Genomic DNA, 20,309 nt, shown 5'->3' on the forward strand with positions numbered 1-20,309 from the left:
TTCTGGAATGTTGTGATGTCTCCGGGGGCCGAGTCGCAGTGATGCAACTAAACCTGTCGAAGGCGTTTGATCGCGTTGCGCACGATGTCTTGTACTCGGTTCTGGAACCAGTGAATGTGGGCAGTGTAATACAAGATGGGCTTAAAATGGCTTACAGCAACTGTTCTGTTCACATCATTGTCAATAAGAACCTGAGTGAAGCCGTCCCTCTGGGTTCCTCCGTTAGGTAAGAATGCCCACTTTCACCCTTACTGTTTGCGATTTATCTTGAGCCCTTCTGTTTAAATCTTATTAACAGCGAGCGAATTAATGGCTTCTGGATTCAGTCATCTAATGTTAAAATTCGTGCGTATGCAGACAACATAGCTGCATTTTCCAGTGACCGCGAAAGTGTTTGGGAAACTGTTGGTGTCGCTAAATGGTTTTGTCAGCTAACAGATGCTGAGATTAATTTGAAGAAGGGTTTCGGCTTTTGGCATGGAAGCTTGGGTATTACACCGCCGGCGTTCGCGAATCTGCAGTGAATAACCGTGCCATCAAGCTACTAAGGTGTGCCTCTAGAGCACTATGACAAGAGCGCTGATTATTGGAATGAGTTGACACCAAAAGCAAGGGAAAAAACAAGGGCATGGCAACGACGTGACTTGTCGATGTTTGCGAGGCAACAGTTCGGAAAATTTTCTTAATCTCGAAGGTTTGGTAATTTTTGCAGTTTCTGGCTATGTCGCATGTAATTAAGCAAAAAATGCATCGGGTGTTTACTGTGTTTATCTGTAGTTCAAGTTGGGAGAGGGTTAAAAGATGATGATGAATATTTATGGCGCAAGGGCATCTATGGCCAAAGACCGCCATGACATAAGGTATTTTTGACTTCTCAAAGTGGGGTCAAAGACCAATTTCCCAAGCATTTCACCCTAAATAAGCCGAGCACCTGACCAGGGGAACGCTTGTACCCATTGTATCACCGGTGGCTACACGGCGGAACTGGGGATCGAACCACGCACCTGCCGCATGCGAGGGAGGGTTAAAAAACCAATTTGTTTCCACCTATTCAAGATGGCGGTCTTGGTCTCGCACATTTGTTTGTCCGCCAGCTTGTGTCCCGATTTATGTGTATGAGGGATCAGAACAACCCCTTTTTGCGTTCCACGATGCAGGTTCGTCTGAGCAGTGCGCTCCCAGTTTTTATAGCGTCTATTGTAAGATTGTCAACTTATGGTGGTAGAGGTTACTTGAGAGAAGTTGTGGACTCTGTGTGGTTCCTTAAGGTTCGGTTTTCACTGGAGTACCTTAGCGCCGTAAAGAGGAAAAAATTTTACAGAGATCTGATAGACATGATAATGGCTGTGCCTCTGTACCGTAGAATAAATTCTGGAGGCCCTGGGCAAGATGTTCTTAAAAGAATTAAAAAGATGCCTGTTAAGGCAAGCACAAAAACATTCTTTTTCAAACAACACACGTGTACTTTTCCGGTTAAGACGTGGCTTGCGAACAAAGATATATTTGTACCATGGACAACGAACTGCTTGCTTTTCAAAAAGGCTGAAGCCATAGAACACATGTATATTGAGTGCTGGGTCCCGATTTTTTACTCGGGTGTCTTACAACGTACACTAAAAACGGAATTACCAATAACACCAATTGGCATTCGCTACTTACCGGTAGACATAGATGACACAGGCGTCCCTTACGACATGTTTATGCTTCTGGGCCTCCATAGTTTATGGAAAACTCGAATGGCTGTCCGGAATGCTGATGTTGTTATCAGATCTGTCAGAGAGAATTTTGTGGAGACTGTGTGTTACATACGAGATGTGTACCGGGCACAGGCAGACCCACCTGTTTGGTTGAGTGCGCTTGATGAATTCGTGCAATTGAAGAAATTTGAACCTGTGACTGGCCGAAGCAGGCAGGGTCGTTTTAGCAATCTATCGTGCTTGTTTCAATAAAAAGACATTTAAAAAAGTGCTGGTGGTGTAGTGGTCATCATATCCACGTAACACCAGCAAGGTTCGAGGTTCGATCCCTGGCAGGCACATGACCTTTCTTTTTGCCCGGCAGACTCGAGCCTTGAATGATAACACGCTTATATCTCTAAAAACAGTGCTGATTGGATTACACGCACTAGCGGAAATCCGTGTTGGCCTGCGCGGCGTCGACATTCTATAGCGCTCTGAACTACCGCATGCTCTGTCTCTCTCTCAGGCCGTCCAACCGGTGCCAGGACACTCACACGACTGTGAAGTCCTTCGATGACCGTTACACATTGAAGCCGCCTCGGTAGCTGTGCTTGTGGTGTAGGTCTGCTTCCGGCCTCCCGAGTGAACGGACGCAGCATGCAGGGCTCCAGTGGAGCAGTTGCGGCGGCTATGTCTGGCAGCGGAAACAGGTCTTTTGCTTCGGATGAGGAATATCAGGTGATTCTGCCTACCCTTCCTACAGGACAAACACAGTTTTCCTGCACGCTGACGTGCGGGCCCGCCCTTATCGGGTCGAAGATTTCAGGGATACGCCCGCTCAGCTGATGCTGCTTCCCGAGGTTATCGCCTTGGGGGGCGTATCGCATGACCCATGTGTGGGCTATTACTTTCGTGAGTGCTGATGCGGTGACGAAAATTCTTTCTGCCAGGGAACTGAAAGTCAAGAACCGCCGCAGTCTGGTCATCGACCCGACAAACCAGGACGTCCGCGTCAAGCTACACTGGTTGCTGCACGACGTGCCCGACGAAGACGTGAGGGTAGCCTTTGCTCCGTACGGCAAGGTGAGCGAAGTCACCAAGGAGCGGTGGAGCGTCCAGGGTGTCGCCAGCAACGGGTCGACGACGCGCTTGGTTTCATTGAAAACGAATCCTGGCGTGAAACTGGAAGACCTCCCTCACGAAGTCAGGGTTGGCGGTGAGCTGGCTCTCGTGGTTGTAGCGGGCAGAGCTCCGCTGTGTCTGCGCTGCCATGGTACTGGGCACATTCGCCGTGAGTGCAAGGTTCCACGATGCGGCGCCTGTCGTCGCTACGGGCACGAAGAAAGCAGCTGCGTACGCACGTACGCGAGTGCTGCCGTCCCAGTCAACACTGACATTTCGTCCGAACTTGTCATGGACGAGGCTGACGCAGAATACGCTACAGCAGAGGCAGGGGACAGGGTGGAGAAAAAAATCTCCAGCTGTGTCCCCTCCGGAAACAGCCACAAGCGTAGAAAAGATCAGCAGCAAGCGGCAGCAACAGCGGTAGCGCAGCCTGAAGAAGTTAAGGCGTCAACGGACAAAGTCTTGGGCAGTGGAGTGTCAGCTTCCGTCGTTCCCCAACATGGTGACAGCATGGAAGTGACAGATGCGTCAACCAGCAACCAAGCAGGAAAGCGACCGCACGAGGACAATGCGAATGGAGAGCCAAAATTGAGCGAAGGCAAAGAGTAAGTGACGAAGACTGTTGTTGGTGTAAGGCGAGCGACGCTGAAACCGCGGCCGAATGTACAGGTCGATCAACGAGCGGCGGCTAAGCCGCCGCCTTAGTTGTAGTGAGTGCGCTGTTAATGGTTTCTGTGGACGTGAGATGGCCTTTTTCAGTGACGGACTGCATGAGCTGAGTTTCCAGCCCATACGCATGAAACACTTGTGCTAGAGACGTTGGAATACCGGAACTGCACCCATCAAGCACCTTGGACTAGGCAAGTCGCCCCCACCATCGCCTTGTGTCCCGAGGTACGCACCATATGGCTCCTGTACCTAAACTAGACGGCTTCGACACCTCTTGGAGCGTTGCGCATTGCAACAATTAATGTCAGGGGACTGGCTTCCAAGAAGCGTCAGTACCAACTAAGCCAGCTGTTCCTCGATAATGACCTAGGCATAATAGCCGTACAGGAGACGAAAGTCGAAAGACAGGAACAGGAATAATGTAGGAACGCTACATTATTTGTGCGTGCCATTCTTCTGGCACATCGGGTAATTGTGCCGTATTTATTAGGAATTCTTTGGGGATGGTCGAGAAGAATATAACGGTGTGTCAAACTGGCCGTTTGCTTGTAGTTGATTTTTTTTATTGCAATTTGCTGCGGAGGGTCATATGCGTGTATGCCCCTAACAGGGAGAACGAGCGCAAGAAATTTTATGAGCGCCTTGAACAATATGTATGCTGTTAGCGGTTAATGGTGCTTATGGGTTATTTTAACTGCGTATATAAAGCAGTGAACAGAATTACAAAGAGTCTGCTCGGTGACAAAAGTGCAGAATCGTTGAATTCGATTGTACACCGAATTCGATTGGTTTAGATGATGTTGCTGAAGTTCTTTCGGTAGCACCGCATTTTACTCACTTCAAGGGTGAAAGCCACGCGGGACTTGACAGAGCGTATATGTCGCTTAATCTGATTCCTTTGTGCAACAGCTACGAGGTGAAACACATGTCATTTGCCGACCACAGCTTAGTTACGTTTACCCTCAGGAAAAAAAAGAAAAGAAATCTCGTTTCTCGTGGTACCTTTGGAAGGTTAACGCATAGTTACTCGATGGTGAACGTTTTGATATTAAAGTTAATGTGTTAAGTCACTGCTATCAACAGATTCTGAGAACTGGGTAATTAGGTCGGAAGATTTCAAACAGCAAGCGAGAATAAACGCGATTGAAAGAGCCAACATTAAATGCCACGATAAACTTGTTAAGGAAAAAGAACTACATTGGCAACTTGACTAGCTCGTAAGCCTGGAAAGTTCCCAGACGGGAAGATATAAGAAAGAAATGAGAGAAACAAACAGTAAACTTAAGATCATCGAGAAAAACATGACTACAGCTGCCGTGATACGGGCGCGTGCTGAACGTCTCTGGTTTTACCAAGTGCCTACTAAACGCTCGCTTAGTGATGAAAAGAAGTACGCGACTCAGAATGAAGTAAGACAAATCAGGTACAGAAACGAGGTAACGAATGATAGCAAAGTGATTCAGTTAGCGTTTGTTGAGCAGTATCGAGAATTGGTTGGGCGGCGACGGCTTGAAGAAGAGCGGTTTACAAACACGTTCTTGTCTGGTATGGCAAAGCTTGGAGACGAGATAAAACAACGGCTGGAGGTACCAATCAGCGTAAGCGAACCGGAAAGAGCAATCGAAGAGCCGAGTGCCGGAAAATCTCCTTGTCCTGACGGCCTGGGTAGGGATTTTTATAAATGGTTGAAAGCCGAACTCACCAAAGCTCTCCACTGCGTCTTCACCGAAATTTATGAAACAAAGAAAATGCCACCATCATGTAAAACAGCCCACGTGATTTTTGTACCCAAGAGTGAGGACCAGGCTAAACTGTTGTCCGTTGGGGCTAATCGACCGATAAGCCTCACCGACGTTGACTATAAAGTGGTTATGAAGATTCTCGTCAATAGAGTGCAAAAGGTTATAAAGATCCTTGTAGGGCCACACCAAACGTGCGGGATTAAAGGTCGCACCATTGGTACAAATGTGCACATTGCTAGAACTGTTCTTGAATGCTGCGATGCCTTCGGGGGCCGAGTTGCCATGATGCAGCTTGAACTTGCAAAGGCCTTCGATCGAGTGTCGCACGACATTCTTTTCGCCATTCTAGAATATGCCCATGTAGGCTCTGTGATATTACAAGGTGCACAGATGGTGTACGAAACCTGTGTGACGCGTATTATAGAGAACAAACAGCTTACTGAGCCTGTGCCTGTTTGTTTCTCGGTCAGCCAGGGTTGCCCGCTCTCGCCTCTGCTGTTTGCGATATACCTTGAGCCTTTTCTGTTATTGCTGTTACACAATGATCGGATCTGCGGTTTCACTCTTTAGTCGGTGGAAGTAAAAGTGCTTGCTTACGCTGATGATATTGCTGTTTTTTGCGTGGACCAACAAAGCGTTAAAGAAGTTCTGAAAGTTGCGGGGGACTATTGCAAAAAAGACTGGGTGCGAAATTAACTCGAATAAGTGCATTGGATTTTGGCACAGCGATTGGGAGAGCACACCTGCACTTTTTGCTAACATGCAGTGGACGACCTCTCCTGCAATGTACTTGGGAGTACCCTTGGAGCACTATAAGAACAGTACAGAGTTGCGGGGTGAGACAACGCAGAGTTCAAGGAAAAAAGCGGATGGATGGAAAGGATGGGACCTTTTTGTTTCCGTGCGCGCAAGTCTGTGCAATGTATTTTTAATAGCCAGAATTTGTTTGGTATTTATTGCAGTTCGTGCTCATTACCCGAGCAAACCTGCAGAAGCTGCATATAGTGTTTGCTGTCTTTATTTGGAGCTCAAATTGGGAGCGAACAAGTCGAGTTAATCTGTTCCTTCCGGTCAAAAGGGGTGTCCTTGGACTTTGTAATTTGTTTCTGAAAGAAGTTGTCTCAAGATTTTTATTCCTACGTGATCAAACCTATCCTTTGTTGCGCACATCGTGGCAGGTGCGCTTAGGCAGTGTGTTACCGGAATTTGTTGTGTCCATTTTCCCGGACACGAATCGTGCTGTAGCATGTTTTTTACGTGAAGTTGTGGCTGCCTTTCGCACTTTGAACGCTCATTTTTCGACAGAGTATCTGAGTGCTGCACCTAGGAAAAAAAAATTTACAACTATTTGCTAGACATCTTTATACACGCACCCTTATACCAATCCTTTACTGCGTAGGTCCAGGCAAAGATGTGCTCAATCGAGTTAAGGAAATGTCTTTAACACCGACCGTCAAATCCTTTTTCTTTAAACTTCCTTCTGGTACCCTTCCGATGAGAGCATGGCTAAACGATAAAGGCATTTTTGTGCCGTGGGCCGTCGACTGCATGTTGTGCAAAAAACCCGACACCATCGAACATGTCTTTATCTACTGCTGGGACCCGGTTTTCCACTGGGATATATTGCAAAGCATTTAAAAAAAATTACTACCTGTTACTCATTATGGCATCCGGTTTCTACCCATAGAAAGTGACGAGGTTCCAAACGACACGTTTATGCTACTGGGCCTCCACAGCATCGGGGAAACGACGATAGTGGCTAGGCACACAGACGTAAATGTCCGCCGACCAGTGAGGGAAAACTTTATAGAATAAAGTGCAGTTAGTCTGAGAGATGTTCTCCACAGTCATCCTCAGCAAACAGACTGGGTGGCAGTTATAAGCGAATTGATCATTATGAAAATGTTTTAAACCATCGTCTCGGTAAAAGTTTGGCTAGAGTTCTTTTTTTCATTCCTGTTTATGTTCACCGGAAATAAAGAACGAAAAAGTGCTTGTGGTGTAGTGGTTATCACATCCGCCTAACACGCGGAATGTCCCAGGTTCGAACCCTGGCAGGCACATGTCTTTTTTGCCCGGCAGTCTCGAGCCTTGAATGATAAAATGCTCATAGCTCTAAAAACAGTGCTGATTAAATTACACGCACTAGAGGAAATCCGTTCGCCTGCGCAGCGTCGACATTCTATTGCGCGCCGCAGTGCCGCATGCTCTCTCTCAGGCCGCCCAACCGGTTGCAGCAAACTGACACGACTGTGAACTGCTTCGATGACCGTTACACTTTAAATGCACCTCAGTAGCTGTGCTTGTGGTGTAGTGGTTATCACATCCGCCTAACACGCGGAAGGTCCCAGGTTCGATCCCTGGCAGGCACATGTCTTTTTATTTTTTGCCCGGCAGTCTCGAGCCTTGAATGGTAAAATGCTCATAGCTCTAAAAACAGTGCGGATTAAATTACACGCACTAGAGGAAATCCGTTCGCCTGCGCAGCGTCGACATTCTATTGCGCGCCGCAGTGCCGCATGCTCTCTCTCAGGCCGCCCAACCGGTTGCAGCAAACTGACACGACTGTGAACTGCTTCGATGACCGTTACACTTTAAATGCACCTCAGTAGCTGTGCTTGTGGTGTAGTGGTTATCACATCCGCCTAACACGCGGAAGGTCCCAGGTTCGAACCCTGGCAGGCACATGTCTTTTTATTTTTTGCCCGGCAGTCTCGAGCCTTGAATGGTAAAATGCTCATAGCTCTAAAAACAGTGCGGATTAAATTACACGCACTAGAGGAAATCCGTTCGCCTGCGCAGCGTCGACATTCCACTGCGCGCCGCAGAGCCGCATGATCTCAGGTCGCCCAACCGGTTCCAGCAAACTCACACGACTGTGAACTGCTTCGATGACCGTTACACTTTAAAGCCACCTCAGTAGCTGTGCTTATGGTGTAGTGGTTATCACATCCAGTGCAAGGGTGTTCAGGGACGCAAGTACGAAGATACTGTCGCAAATCATAGACAAATGGAACCTTGAGGATGTGGCCGAGTGTTTGCAAGGCGCATGCGGTGTGAAGTGCACTCAGTTTCAAAGGACAAGCCATGCTCGACTTGACCGCATTTATGTATCGCTGGACGTGATTCTAAAATGCAACAGTTACCATGTAGTGCCGGTGTCTCGCGCAGTAACTAAACAAATCAGTGAAATAAAGCCTAGTAGTGAACTGAAAATATGGCAACAGTGGGAACTTTGCAAAGAACAGGTTAAAATTAAAGCAGTCGAACGGTCTAGTGCCATTGCGTACGAATAGAATCTAAACGAACGCAATCTAAGTTTTATGCTTGTAAAACTGCTCGATAAGGAATGTGAAGCGCCTGGTAAAAGGATCGATGACATCAGGAAAATAAAACAAAAATTCAGCTAATAGGAGAGGACCGATATCACAGAGCGTTGGTGCGGGCCGGAGCGGGAGATGTTGCTGCAGAGGAGACGCCGACGAAACGAGCGTTGGGACTTGAAAGGCCCATGCGCGGGGAAATGACATTGACAGCATAGAATGGGGTGGCATCTTATCAGACGAAAACGAACATGTACAGCGTGCGTTTTTTAGTACCATCAGGCGCTCTTCGCATTACATGATTCAGACACGAACACGCTTAAGGACAGGTTTCCTGGGGCACTGCCGCGACTTAGTGCCGAGCAGAAAGACGTGTTAGTGCTCGCAATAACCGAATCAGAGGTCGAAATGGCAATAGACAATTTAAATTCTGGGAATTCACCAGAACCACACAGGTTAAGCGCGGCGTTTTACAAAGCTTTTAAGAGTAGCATCGCGCCAGTGTTGACGACGGTCTTTAATGAAGCTTACGACGTGGATGTGTTGTGTCTGTCTTATGGTAAATCACACACTGCCCTAATCACAAAAGCTGATGAAGCTGAAAAGTTACGACACGTAACTGGGTACAGGCCAATTGCACTGACAAACGTGGGTTACAAAGTTTACATGAAGGTGTTGGCGCAAAGGTTACAGTGAGTAATCCAGGGAATTGTTGGCCCCCATCAAACGTGTGGTATAAAGGACCGGTCCATTCTTACTAGCATACACAAGGCAAGATGTGTGCTCGAGTGTTGTGGTCTTACAAATAGTCGCGTTGCCATCTTGCAGCTTGACCTCGAAAAGGCGTTCGACTGTGCCGCGCATAAAATTCTGCTTTGCAATCTGGATTACGTGAATATTGGGACTGTTATCCGGGAGGGAATGGCATTGGCGTATCGGAACTGCACGACGAGATTGATTGTTAACCACAGTCTGGGGGCCCCTATTTTCGTGCAGCGTTGGGTAAGTCAAGGCTGCCCCCTCAGCCCTCTTCTGTTTGCCATTTGCATTGAGAGCTGTGTTTAAACATCATTGGAAACGAGAGAATCACTGGTTTTCGGCTGCAAGCGGCGGAGGTCAAACTGCTGGCATATGCGGATGATTTGGCGGTTTTCTCCGCTATTCGAGAAAGTGTAATTGAGGCCGTTGAATGCATCGCAGAATTCTGCAAACCCTCAGGCAGCAGAGTGAACTGGTCTAAGTCACTGGGCTCTGGCATGGAGCATGGCAAACGAAGCCTGACCACTTTGCAAACGTACCCTGGGTGAAGACCACAACGAAGTACCTGGGAGTACCGCTAGAAAGCTATCGCGATAGTGAGACATATTGGAAGGCGCGGACCCAGGATGCGCGTGAGAAGGCAGAAAGATGGAAAGGAACAGGATTATGATTTTTCGCCAGAGCCACCGTGTGCAACCTTTTCTCTATCAGCAGGGTGTGGTATGTGATGCAAGTGTTGCATTGGGGAAGAATCAGCATACAGAAACCACATCAGATCTTCGCTCTTTTTGAGTGGGCTGTGCAATGGGAAAGGTGCAGCCGGACGAATTTATTTAGAAGAGTTAGGGATGGTGGAGTGGGCCTGGGACACCTTTTCTTGCGGCGGATTGTTAACAGATTTATGTTTCTGCGTGATGTCAGTGATCCGTTTTTGCGCACCGTGTGCCAAGTAAGGCTCGGGCGTGCGCTGCCTGACTTTGTTGTGGCAACCGAAACCATGTCGTGCGGAATTTTGTTACTTCAGAGCTCTGAAGTTGTCGCAAGTGTGCGGTTTCTCTCAACGAGGTTTTTCAACGAATATTTATCTACAGTGAACAAGTAGAAGCTGTATAAGGATTTATGTGAAGTTTTTCTGCCGGAACCTCTGTACTGGGCCTTGTACAGTGGAGGCCCTGGAGGGAATGTGTTGAAGAGGGTAAAGAGAATGCGCTTCGAGCCAGGGGTTAAAACTTTCTTTTTCAAGTTGCACACTGGAACGCTATCAGTCAAAATGTTTTTACAGGATAAGGGCTTATTCGTTCCGTAGGGTCCAAACTGCCTTATCTGCAAGCAACCAGAAACGATAGATCACGTTTTTCTGCATTTTTGGGAAGGAGTTTAATCTTGAGACCTAATCCAAAGGGCGATAAAAAAAATGTCCACTTCACCCCCATGAAATATGGTATATGTCCATTGATAACGAGAACGGAGTACCATTTGTTTTAATAATGTTAATGGGCCTCCACAGTATTTGGCGCACGCGAATGGCAGGATATTACTGTGAACCCGACGCACGGCCAGCACGGATTTATTGTCGTCAAACTGTGCATCGGTTTGTTGAGAGGGTCAACGATGATGGCGACGTTTCCGAGTGGTTGTTAAGGATGGAGCCTTTGATGGCACTAAAGAAATTTTAATGCGACGAAGCCAGCCCTTGGCAGGCTGACTGTATCAATACCAAGTGTCCATTGTGTGCAGCAATTTTGTTCGTCTTTCTTGTGCAATACCAAAGACAGGCAATAAAAAAAAAGTGGTTATCACATCCGCCTAACACGCGGAAGGTCCCAGGTTTGATCCCTGGCAGGCACTTGTCTTTTTTTCTTTTTTGCTCGGCAGTCTCTAGACTTCAATGATAAAATGTTCATAGCTCTAGAAAACAGTGCTGATTCAATTGTAGGCACTAGCGGAAATCCGTTGGCCTGCGCAGCGTCGGCATTCTTTTGCGCGCCGCAGTGCCGCATGCTCTCTCTCCGCCCGCCCAACCGGTTGCAGGAAACTGACACGACCGCAAACTTCTTCGATGACCGTTACACTTTAAAGGCACCTCGGTAGCTGTGCTTGTGGTGTAGTCATTCTACTTCCGGCCAGCGAACGTGACGGACGCCGGATCATGAGCTCGAGCGGAGCGGCGACAGCGGCCCTTGCGAAACGAAGATACGGATTATCAGGTGATCTTGCCACAGCTGCCTACTGGACGTGTGGTTTTAAAAACACTTTTCCTGCACGGTGATGTTCGTGTTAGGCCCTTTCGGGACGAGGATTTTTGTGATGCGCTGGCCCAGGCTGGTACGCTCCCTGACGTGGTGGCTTTGGGGGCGTACCAAATCAACCACATTTGGGCTGTGACTTTCAAGACCGCTGAAGGAGCCAAGAGGCTTCTCGCCTTAAAGGAACTGAAAGTGAAATGACGGCGATGTCTTATCATCGATCCGGAAGACCAACAAGTCAAGCTACGGCTCCACTGGATGCTGGAAGGCGTGGCCGACGAAGACATCCGGACGGCTTTTGCTGCGTTCGGGAAGGTAAGCGAAGTTACACGGGAACGGTGGCGCGTCCAAGGCGTCCACGACAAGGGATCTACAACACAAACTGTGCTCCTAAAACTGAAACCTGGTTTCAAGGTCGACGATCTGCCTCACCAGATACGTGTCGCCGGGGAGTTGGCCCTTGTTGTGGCGCCGGGGCGACCGATGCAGTGCTTGCGCTGTCATGGCACGGGCCACGTTCGGCGAGAGTGTAAAGTGCCCCGGTGTTCGAAATGCAGGCGTTACGGCCACGCCGACAGCGACTGCGTCCGTACATACGCAGTGGCAACCGGGCTGGCAATGGGAGTCGACACGACGGAGCATATTATGGACGTCGCCGGGACAGAAGAGGCGGCAAAGGGAACCGACGTGACGACGAAACCGGCGGTGACGACGGAGTCTTCGGGGCCCTCGAGCGGCGACGGAAACACGGCCAGCGGCGGTGGGTAGGAACCGGGGACGGTAATTCCTGCTGGGACAAATGAAGGGTCAGCCAGCGACGGGACCAGTCATCCGGCTAAAAATGTCGACCAACCACCGACCAGCGAGAAACAGATGGACCAGAGCGGCGCCCGTGGACGACCGTCGCCGCCCCAGCCAAGCGACCTCACGACCTGACCGACAACGAATGGGACAAGCCCGCAGCTGGCGGCGTTGAGGAGCCGCCAGCGAAGACAGGCCAGTCCAGGCGACCAACACTCAGGCCAACGCCCAACCTTGCGGCAGGCAAGCGGGTCGCCGAGAAGGCGCCTCCACTGCCTCCGCAGCAAAACCAGGCATCCGCTCCTGTCGGCTCCGGTGGTGGCAACGGCGTCTAGCTTCGTGCTAGACGTGAAAGGTGAGCACGGTGCTCTCGGCGTCTTCACACGTTTTAAATATGGCTTCTGCAACCTCCTTGACTTTTGCAACGCTCAATGTCAGATGTTTTGCCGCTAAGAGGAAGCAGAGCCAAGTGCACCGCATGTTAACAGATCATAATATCGATCTGCTTGCTATTCAGGAAACGAAAGGGTAAGGGGAACAAGACACCGAGAGCATCGTGCAACGTTTACGTCAAGATTCTATGCGGTCGTGAGCCATGCCGTCGGCCCATCTGCCGGATGCATTGTGTTTATAAAAAAGCTGCCTAGCCTCGAGGTGCAGGCGTACACATCGTGCCCTTCGGGTCGATGTGTAGTAGTGGATTTTGCTTTCGCCTGCTCTGAATGGCGACTAATTTGCGTTTACGCACCTAACGTGGGCCAGGATAGGGTAGCTTTTTTTGAGAGTATTCAGCGTTTCTTAAGCACATAAGAACACCTGATCTTGTTAGATTTTAATTGGGTCTTGAGCGCGGTTGACAAAACCAGCACGCGGTCCCACCGCGATGAAAGCACCGAACTTCTCCGTCGCTTGATCGATAAGTTTGCATTGGAGGACGTGACTGGATGTGTGGTATACAAGCGCGGCATGATGTTCACGCACTTCCAATGAAGTAGCCATGCCCGCCTTGATAGAATATATGTATCGGTCGACCTGTCGCCAAAGTGTCACAGCTACGATGTTGTTCCTGCAACTTTCTCGGACCACTGCTTGGTGAAATGTAGTATAGGCGCGGTAAAACGTAAAAACTCTTTCCAGTGGGACCTCTGGAAATTCAACAATAAGCTTCTGGAAGACGAAATTTTCACCGGGTTTGCAGCACAGGAAATTAATAAAATAAGTTTATGGCAATCGAGCAGCTGGAGAAGAATGGGAAAGTTGCAGACAGCAGATAAAAGTGTATGCAATAGAAAGGGCCAGCTGCATACGTTTTCAAGAAAGGTTAAGCGAGGCACATTTGAAGTCCTTACTGGACAAGTTATTAGCTCAGGAATTCAAGGCACCGGGTGTTTTCAGTGAAGATGTCAGAAAACCCAAACAAAAGCTAGAAACGATAGAGGAAGAGCGATATCGCGGTGCACTTGTGCGCGCGAGACCTGAGCAATTCGCCGCGAGCGAAACACCCACAAAACGGGCGTTAGGAATGGAAAGGGCGCACGCTCGGCGAAACCATGTCGCGGAAATTCAATGGGGCGGTGCCACTGCATCTGATGATGACAGCATAGCAAAGGCTTTTTTTGATTGCTATCAAGCGCTTTTCGCTTCGAGGCATGTTGACATGGGAAGATTTAAGGAGATCTTTTTAGGGGCCATGCCACGTATTGATGACGCAGACAGAATAAGATTAGTGCTGCCAATTAGCGAACAAGAAGTGGAACAGGCTATGGATAAATTAAACTCAGGAAAGTCGCCGGGGCCTGACGGCCTGAGCGCGGCTTTTTATAAAGCTTTCAAGAAGGAACTAGCACCGCTCCTCTCAGTGGTATTTAATGAAGCGTATGTGTTGCATGCTCTGCCTGCATCATATGCATCCTCGCATACTGTGGTCATACCAAAAACCGATCAAACAGAAAAACTCAGACAGGTAACATCGTACAGGCCCATAGCCCTCACAAATGTCGACTACAAAATTTATATGAAGGTTCTTGCAGGCAGGCTACAGACCGTAATGCATAAAATAGTCGGGCCTCACCAAACGTATGGGATCAAGGGGCGTTCCATTGTTGAGAATATTCACAAGGCTAGGTGGGTGCTTGAGTGTTGTGACGCAATATATGCTCGGTTCGCAGTTCTTCAGATTGACCTTGAGAAGGCGTTTGACTGTGTGGCGCACGAATTGCTGCTTTCCATTCTACATTACATTAACGTTGGTTCTGTTATCAGAGAGGGTGTGGCAATGGCTTACCGTAACTGCACTACGAGGTTAATAGTAAACAAGACCTTGGGGGCCCCCATTAGTGTGCAGAGATCGGTACGCCAGGGCTGTCCCCTCAGCCCCCTGCTGTTTTGTATTTATATAGAAACCCTCTGCCTAAACAGAAACCGTATCTGTCGTTTGAAATTCTTTTTCCAGTTAATTCATGGGCAATACAACATTGACATCTCGAAAATTGTTAGTTACTCTAGTGGTTATGCAACACGCCTGAGACATTCTCTTTCCGTAAAACCTTTATCCACAAGAACAAACTGCTACAAATATTCCTATTTTCCTAGAACTATTACCGAATGGAACAACCTTGCTGGTCATATAGTCGAAGAGAATAATTTGTCCCATTTTGAGGCGCTGCTGCAACAAGTGACGAAATTTTGAATGTTCGGTTGATGAGTAATTTGTTGAGATTTACATAATTATATGCTTGGCTCTATGACTGCAGTATATATATTCTGAGGTTGTGAAAAGATACAGTACAGTGTGATGTACTAATTTCGTTGCTGTGACGCCTTGTCTGCTGTATTTCCTTTTTTTTTGTCCTTTGGTGTTACACAAATTATGTACCCACCTGCGATGGTCTTGTTGTTATAAGACCGCAGTATTTATAAATAAATAAATAAATAAAAAAATTATAGGAAATGAGGCTATTCATGGTTTTCGTGTACAGGCATCAGAAGTGAAGCTCTTAGCATACGCAGATGACGTTGCTGTTTTCTGCGTTAACCAAGATAGCATAAGCAGGACAATCGAAGCAGTAAAGGGTTTCAGTGAGGTCACCGGAAGTTTGGTAAATTGGGGCAAGTGTCTGGGATTCTGGCACGGAGAATGGCCGTCAACTCCAGCTGTTTTCGCCAGCGTTTCTTGGGTGACAACACCCGTGAAATACCTAGGTGTTCCACACGAATTTTACAGGGAAACTGAGCCTTTTTGGAAAACACAGGTTGAAGAAACGCGTGAGAAAGCCGAAAAACAGAAAAGTGCGAATTTGCCTGTATTTGCAAGAGCAACTGTGTGCAATTTGTTTTAGATAAGCAAGCTCTGGTACGTGATGCAAGTACTCCACTGCTCACGGGTAAATGTTCAAAAGCTGCACCGTATTTTCACTGTCTTTATATGGGCCTCAACATGGGAGAGGTGCAGCCGGACAAATTTTTTCTGGAGCGTCAAGGTAGGGGGACTTGGTCTGGGGCACTTGTTCATACGGCAGATAGTAAACAGATTTTTGTTTCTCCGAGACGTTAAAGATCCCTTTCTGCCTACCGTATGCCAAGTCAGGCTCAGGCGTGCTGTGCCAGATTTCATTGTTGGAACGGAGACTATGACTGGAGGTATTTTTGGTTTTCTTAAAGAGGTTGTGTTTAGCGTCAGGTTTTTGACGGCGAGATTTTCAAAAAATTAAGTGGTGTTCAGCGGAAAACACTGTATACAGGTGTATGTGACGTTTTATTTCCGGAACCAATGTACAGGGCAATATGCTCCGGAGGCCCAGGAAGAGATGTCCTGAAACGGGTGAAAAAAATGCAGGTACCACCGGGAACAAAAAACTTCTTCTTCGAGCTTCACACCGGGACTCTGTCTGTAAAATCTTTCCAAAAAAAAAAGGAGGTTTTACCTACCTTGCCGATCCCACTGCCTTATATGTAAACAACCAGGAAAAATCGACCACGTTTTCTTGTACTGTTGGGAAGGGATATATTTTTGGGACGTCCTTCAAAGGACTATCAAAATAGAATTACCATTCGATCCGTATGGAATCCGATTCCTGCCTACAGCAAAAGAAGATGGCATGCCGTTTGATTTAGTAATGCTCGGGGGCCTCCATAGCATATGGCGCTCCCGAATGGCAGGCTTTCATTGTGACCCGGATGCGCGGCCCGCGCGATTGCATTTCCGTGAGACAATGCACAAGTTCATCGATGTGCTCAAAACACAAGCATCTCCCCCTGAGTGGCTTTGAAAGCTCGAACCTTTGACGGAACTCAGGGAAATTTTAAACTGACAAGGCCTGCCCCTCTGGTGACTGTAGGCTACCTTTTTGTAGTTTGGGTGCCTACCCTTGTATGTTTTTTGTTGTAGTCTGTCGAAGCACGGCAATAAAAAAAAGTGCTTGTGGTGTAGTGGTTATCACATCCGTCTAACACGCGGAAGGTCCCAGGTTCGATCCCTGGCAGGCACATGTTTTTCTTTTTTGCCCGGCAGTCTGGAGCCTTGAATGATGAAACCTCTAAAAACAGTGCTGATTGAATTACAGGCTCTAGCGGAAATCCGTTGATCTGCGCAGCGTCGGCATTCTTTTGCGCGGCGCAGTGTCACATGCTGTCTCTCCACCTGCCCAACCGGTTTCAGGAAAATGACACGACCGCTAACTTCTTCGATGACCGTTACACTTTAAATGCACCTCCGTAGCTGTGCTTGTGGTGTAGTGGTTATCACATCCGCCTAACACGCGGAAGGTCCCAGGTTCGATCCCTGGCAGGCACATGTTTTTTTCTTTTTTGCCCGGCAGTCTGGAGCCTTGAATGTTAAAACGCTCATAGCTCTAAAAACAGTGCTAATTGAATTGCAGGCTCTAGCGGAAATCCGTTGACCTGCGCAGCGTCGGCATTCTTTTGCGCGGCGCAGTGCCACATGCTGTCTCTCCACCTGCCCAACCGGTTTCAGGAAAATGACACGACCGCAAGCTTATTTGATGACCGATACACTTTAAATGCACCTCCGTAGCTGTGCTTGTGGTGTAGTGGTTCTTAGCAGTCGTCTGCAGCTCGTCATTATGGACTTGATAGGTCCGCATCAGGTCTGTGGTATTAGAGGCCGCAGTATTCAAACACATATCCATGTTGCACGTTCAGTATTAGAGACAGTATCAGATGAGATAGGCCAAGTAGCTCTGATTCAAATTGACTTGGCTAAGGCGTTTGATAAAGTTCGGCACGATTTCTTCTTCGCGGTCTTGGAGTATGCAAATACTGGTGACGTCTTGCTCAAAGGCATAAGGCTGTGCTATAAGAACTCCTATACAAGGGTTATTGTTAATCAGGAGCTAACGAAACCAGTACCACTAGAAGCATCTGTTCGTCAAGGATGTCCACTGTCTCCATTGTTGTTTGCCCTATATCTGGAACCCCTCTGTCTCAGTATAATTAACAGCGCAGCTATCCGCGGTTTCTCTCTGGCTCAATGTGAAGTTTTAGCTTACGCTGATGATGTCGCCCTCTTTTGTTCTGACAAAAAGAGTGTGCTCGAGGCTCTAAACTTGACTAAACAGTTCTGCGATGTATCAGGCGCGGCTCTTAATTTAGAGAAATCCAAAGGCTTTTGGTTGGGTCATTGGGGAACTAGGCCAAGCCACTTCGGTGGTATATGCTGGAACTGTAGCCCTCTTGAGTACCTAGGCGTTCCGCTGCACCAAGTTCGCAACAGTACAGCCTACTGGGATTCACAAACTGTAACTCTACGGCGGCAAACACAGGCTTGGATGGGTAGGGAACTCTCAGTGTTTGCGAGGGCACAGGTCTGTAACATTTTTTTGTTTGCAAAGCTCGCGTATGTCCTTCAAGTCCTGCATTGTGCGAGGAGGAAGATGCAAGCAATACATAGAATATTTGCAGCATTCGTTTGGCGCTCTCAATGGGAGCCGATGAGGCGTGACAACTTGTTCCTTCCCTAAGAGGGTGGTGGAGTGGGCCTTGTTCACCTGTTCGTGCATCAACTCGTTTCCCGTTTTTTCTTTTTCAAATCGGCAAATGACCCGTTTCTGGTAGCTGTGCTCATTAGGCGGCTTAGTTTTCATTTGCCTTACTTATTCGCACCGACTGTGCAGACTCGTGTGGGGACTTTATGGGGATTTCTTAAGGAGGTTGCTGACACTTTCAATTTTCTCACTGTGCGCTTCTCTTTAGATTACCTGTATAGCCTCTCGAGAAAGCAGATGACCCAGGCTCTCACTGAGTCTTTGTTCCCTACACCATTGTATCGGCAGCCTTATCTGGGGTCTTTGGACATCAGTGTTCTAAAGCGTGTTAGGCGGATGTGCAATCAGGCAGCCGCTAAAACGTTCTTTTTCAAACTACACACAGCGACGCTGCCTGTCAAGACATTTCTTAATGACAAGGGGATGTTTGTACCCTGGAATGTGAATTGTCGTCTGTGTAACGTGCCTGAGACAATTGATCATTGCTTCATCCTGTGCCGTGATGCCATGTTCTTTTGGGACATACTACAACGAACTCTTAAGAAGGACATTGAAATTACACCATACACTATTAGATTTCTGCCTGTTGACAAAAACTCTGTTGTGCCTTATGACGTGTTTGTGTTGATGGGACTATTCAGTCTTTGGAAAAGTCGTATGATGGACAGACATGCCGAGCCACCAAGATCGTCCAAATCTGTGTTTCGGGAACAGTGTGCGTTGGTGAGGAGTGTATATGCTGCTCGCGACGAACCTCCAAGCTGGCTGCCGTGCCTAGATGCTTGTGTGTGCCTCCCTGAATTTTGATGTTTTGATGGGGATGCAGTGGTGAGTTAGGGCTATGGGGGGCTCATATTAAGCAGCCCGGTAACTTGAGACGCGAACTAGTCTGATTGAAGTTTCCTCCTTTCTACAGAAGTTCTTCCATGCAATAAAGAAAAAAGTGGTGTAGTGGTTATCACATCCGCCAAACACGCGGAAGGTCCCAGGTTCGATCCCTGGCAGGCAAATGTTTTTTTCTTTTTTGCCCGGCAGTCTGGAGCCTTGAATGTTAAAACGCTCATAGCTCTAAAAACAGTGCTAATTGAATTGCAGGCTCTAGCGGAAATCCGTTGACCTGCGCAGCGTCGGCATTCTTTTGCGCGGCGCAGTGCCACATGCTGTCTCTCCACCTGCCCAACCGGTTTCAGGAAAATGACACGACCGCAAGCTTATTTGATGACCGATACACTTTAAATGCACCTCCGTAGCTGTGCTTGTGGTGTAGTGGTTATCACATCCGCCTAACACGCGGAAGGTCCCAGGTTCGATCCCTGGCAGGCACATGTTTTCTTTTCTTTTTTGCCCGGCAGTCTGGAGCCTTGAATGATGAAACGCTGATAGCTCTAAAAACAGTGCTGATTGAATTACAGGCTCTAGCGGAAATCCGATGACCTGCGCAGCGTCGGCATTCTTTTGCGCGGCGCAGTGCCACATGCTGTCTCTCCACCTGCCCAACCGGTTTCAGGAAAATGACACGACCGCAAGCTTATTTGATGACCGATACACTTTAAATGCACCTCCGTAGCTGTGCTTGTGGTGTAGTGGTTATCACATCCGCCTAACACGCGGAAGGTCCCAGGTTCGATCCCTGGCAGGCACATGTTTTCTTTTCTTTTTTGCCCGGCAGTCTGGAGCCTTGAATGATGAAACGCTGATAGCTCTAAAAACAGTGCTGATTGAATTACAGGCTCTAGCGGAAATCCGATGACCTGCGCAGCGTCGGCATTCTTTTGCGCGGCGCAGTGCCACATGCTGTCTCTCCACCTGCCCAACCGGTTTCAGGAAAATGACACGACCGCAAGCTTATTTGATGACCGTTACACTTTAAATGCACCTCCGTAGCTGTGCTTGTGGTGTAGTGGTTATCACATCCGCCTAACACGCGGAAGGTCCCAGGTTCGATCCCTGGCAGGCACATGTT

General features: G+C 48.1%; 8 non-coding genes across 8 annotated transcripts; all 8 read left to right on the forward strand.

Annotated features, from left to right (window-relative positions):
* Window positions 1–7,205: 7,205 nt before the first annotated feature.
* Window positions 7,206–7,278, forward strand: TRNAV-AAC (transfer RNA valine (anticodon AAC)). The gene has a single exon. It is a non-coding gene; the product is annotated as a tRNA-Val (tRNA).
* A 236-nt stretch (window positions 7,279–7,514) lies between these two features.
* TRNAV-AAC (transfer RNA valine (anticodon AAC)) lies at window positions 7,515–7,587 on the forward strand. Its single transcript has one exon. It is a non-coding gene; the product is annotated as a tRNA-Val (tRNA).
* A 242-nt stretch (window positions 7,588–7,829) lies between these two features.
* Window positions 7,830–7,902, forward strand: TRNAV-AAC (transfer RNA valine (anticodon AAC)). Its single transcript has one exon. It is a non-coding gene; the product is annotated as a tRNA-Val (tRNA).
* An 8,856-nt stretch (window positions 7,903–16,758) lies between these two features.
* On the forward strand, window positions 16,759–16,831 carry TRNAV-AAC (transfer RNA valine (anticodon AAC)). The gene has a single exon. It is a non-coding gene; the product is annotated as a tRNA-Val (tRNA).
* Window positions 16,832–17,063: 232 nt separating this feature from the next.
* Window positions 17,064–17,136, forward strand: TRNAV-AAC (transfer RNA valine (anticodon AAC)). Its single transcript has one exon. It is a non-coding gene; the product is annotated as a tRNA-Val (tRNA).
* A 2,462-nt stretch (window positions 17,137–19,598) lies between these two features.
* On the forward strand, window positions 19,599–19,671 carry TRNAV-AAC (transfer RNA valine (anticodon AAC)). Its single transcript has one exon. It is a non-coding gene; the product is annotated as a tRNA-Val (tRNA).
* A 244-nt stretch (window positions 19,672–19,915) lies between these two features.
* TRNAV-AAC (transfer RNA valine (anticodon AAC)) lies at window positions 19,916–19,988 on the forward strand. Its single transcript has one exon. It is a non-coding gene; the product is annotated as a tRNA-Val (tRNA).
* Window positions 19,989–20,232: 244 nt separating this feature from the next.
* On the forward strand, window positions 20,233–20,305 carry TRNAV-AAC (transfer RNA valine (anticodon AAC)). Its single transcript has one exon. It is a non-coding gene; the product is annotated as a tRNA-Val (tRNA).
* Window positions 20,306–20,309: the final 4 nt, after the last annotated feature.

This window comes from Amblyomma americanum, chromosome 4, assembly GCF_052857255.1.
Source record: "Amblyomma americanum isolate KBUSLIRL-KWMA chromosome 4, ASM5285725v1, whole genome shotgun sequence".
Classification (NCBI taxonomy): Eukaryota; Metazoa; Arthropoda; class Arachnida; order Ixodida; family Ixodidae; genus Amblyomma; species Amblyomma americanum.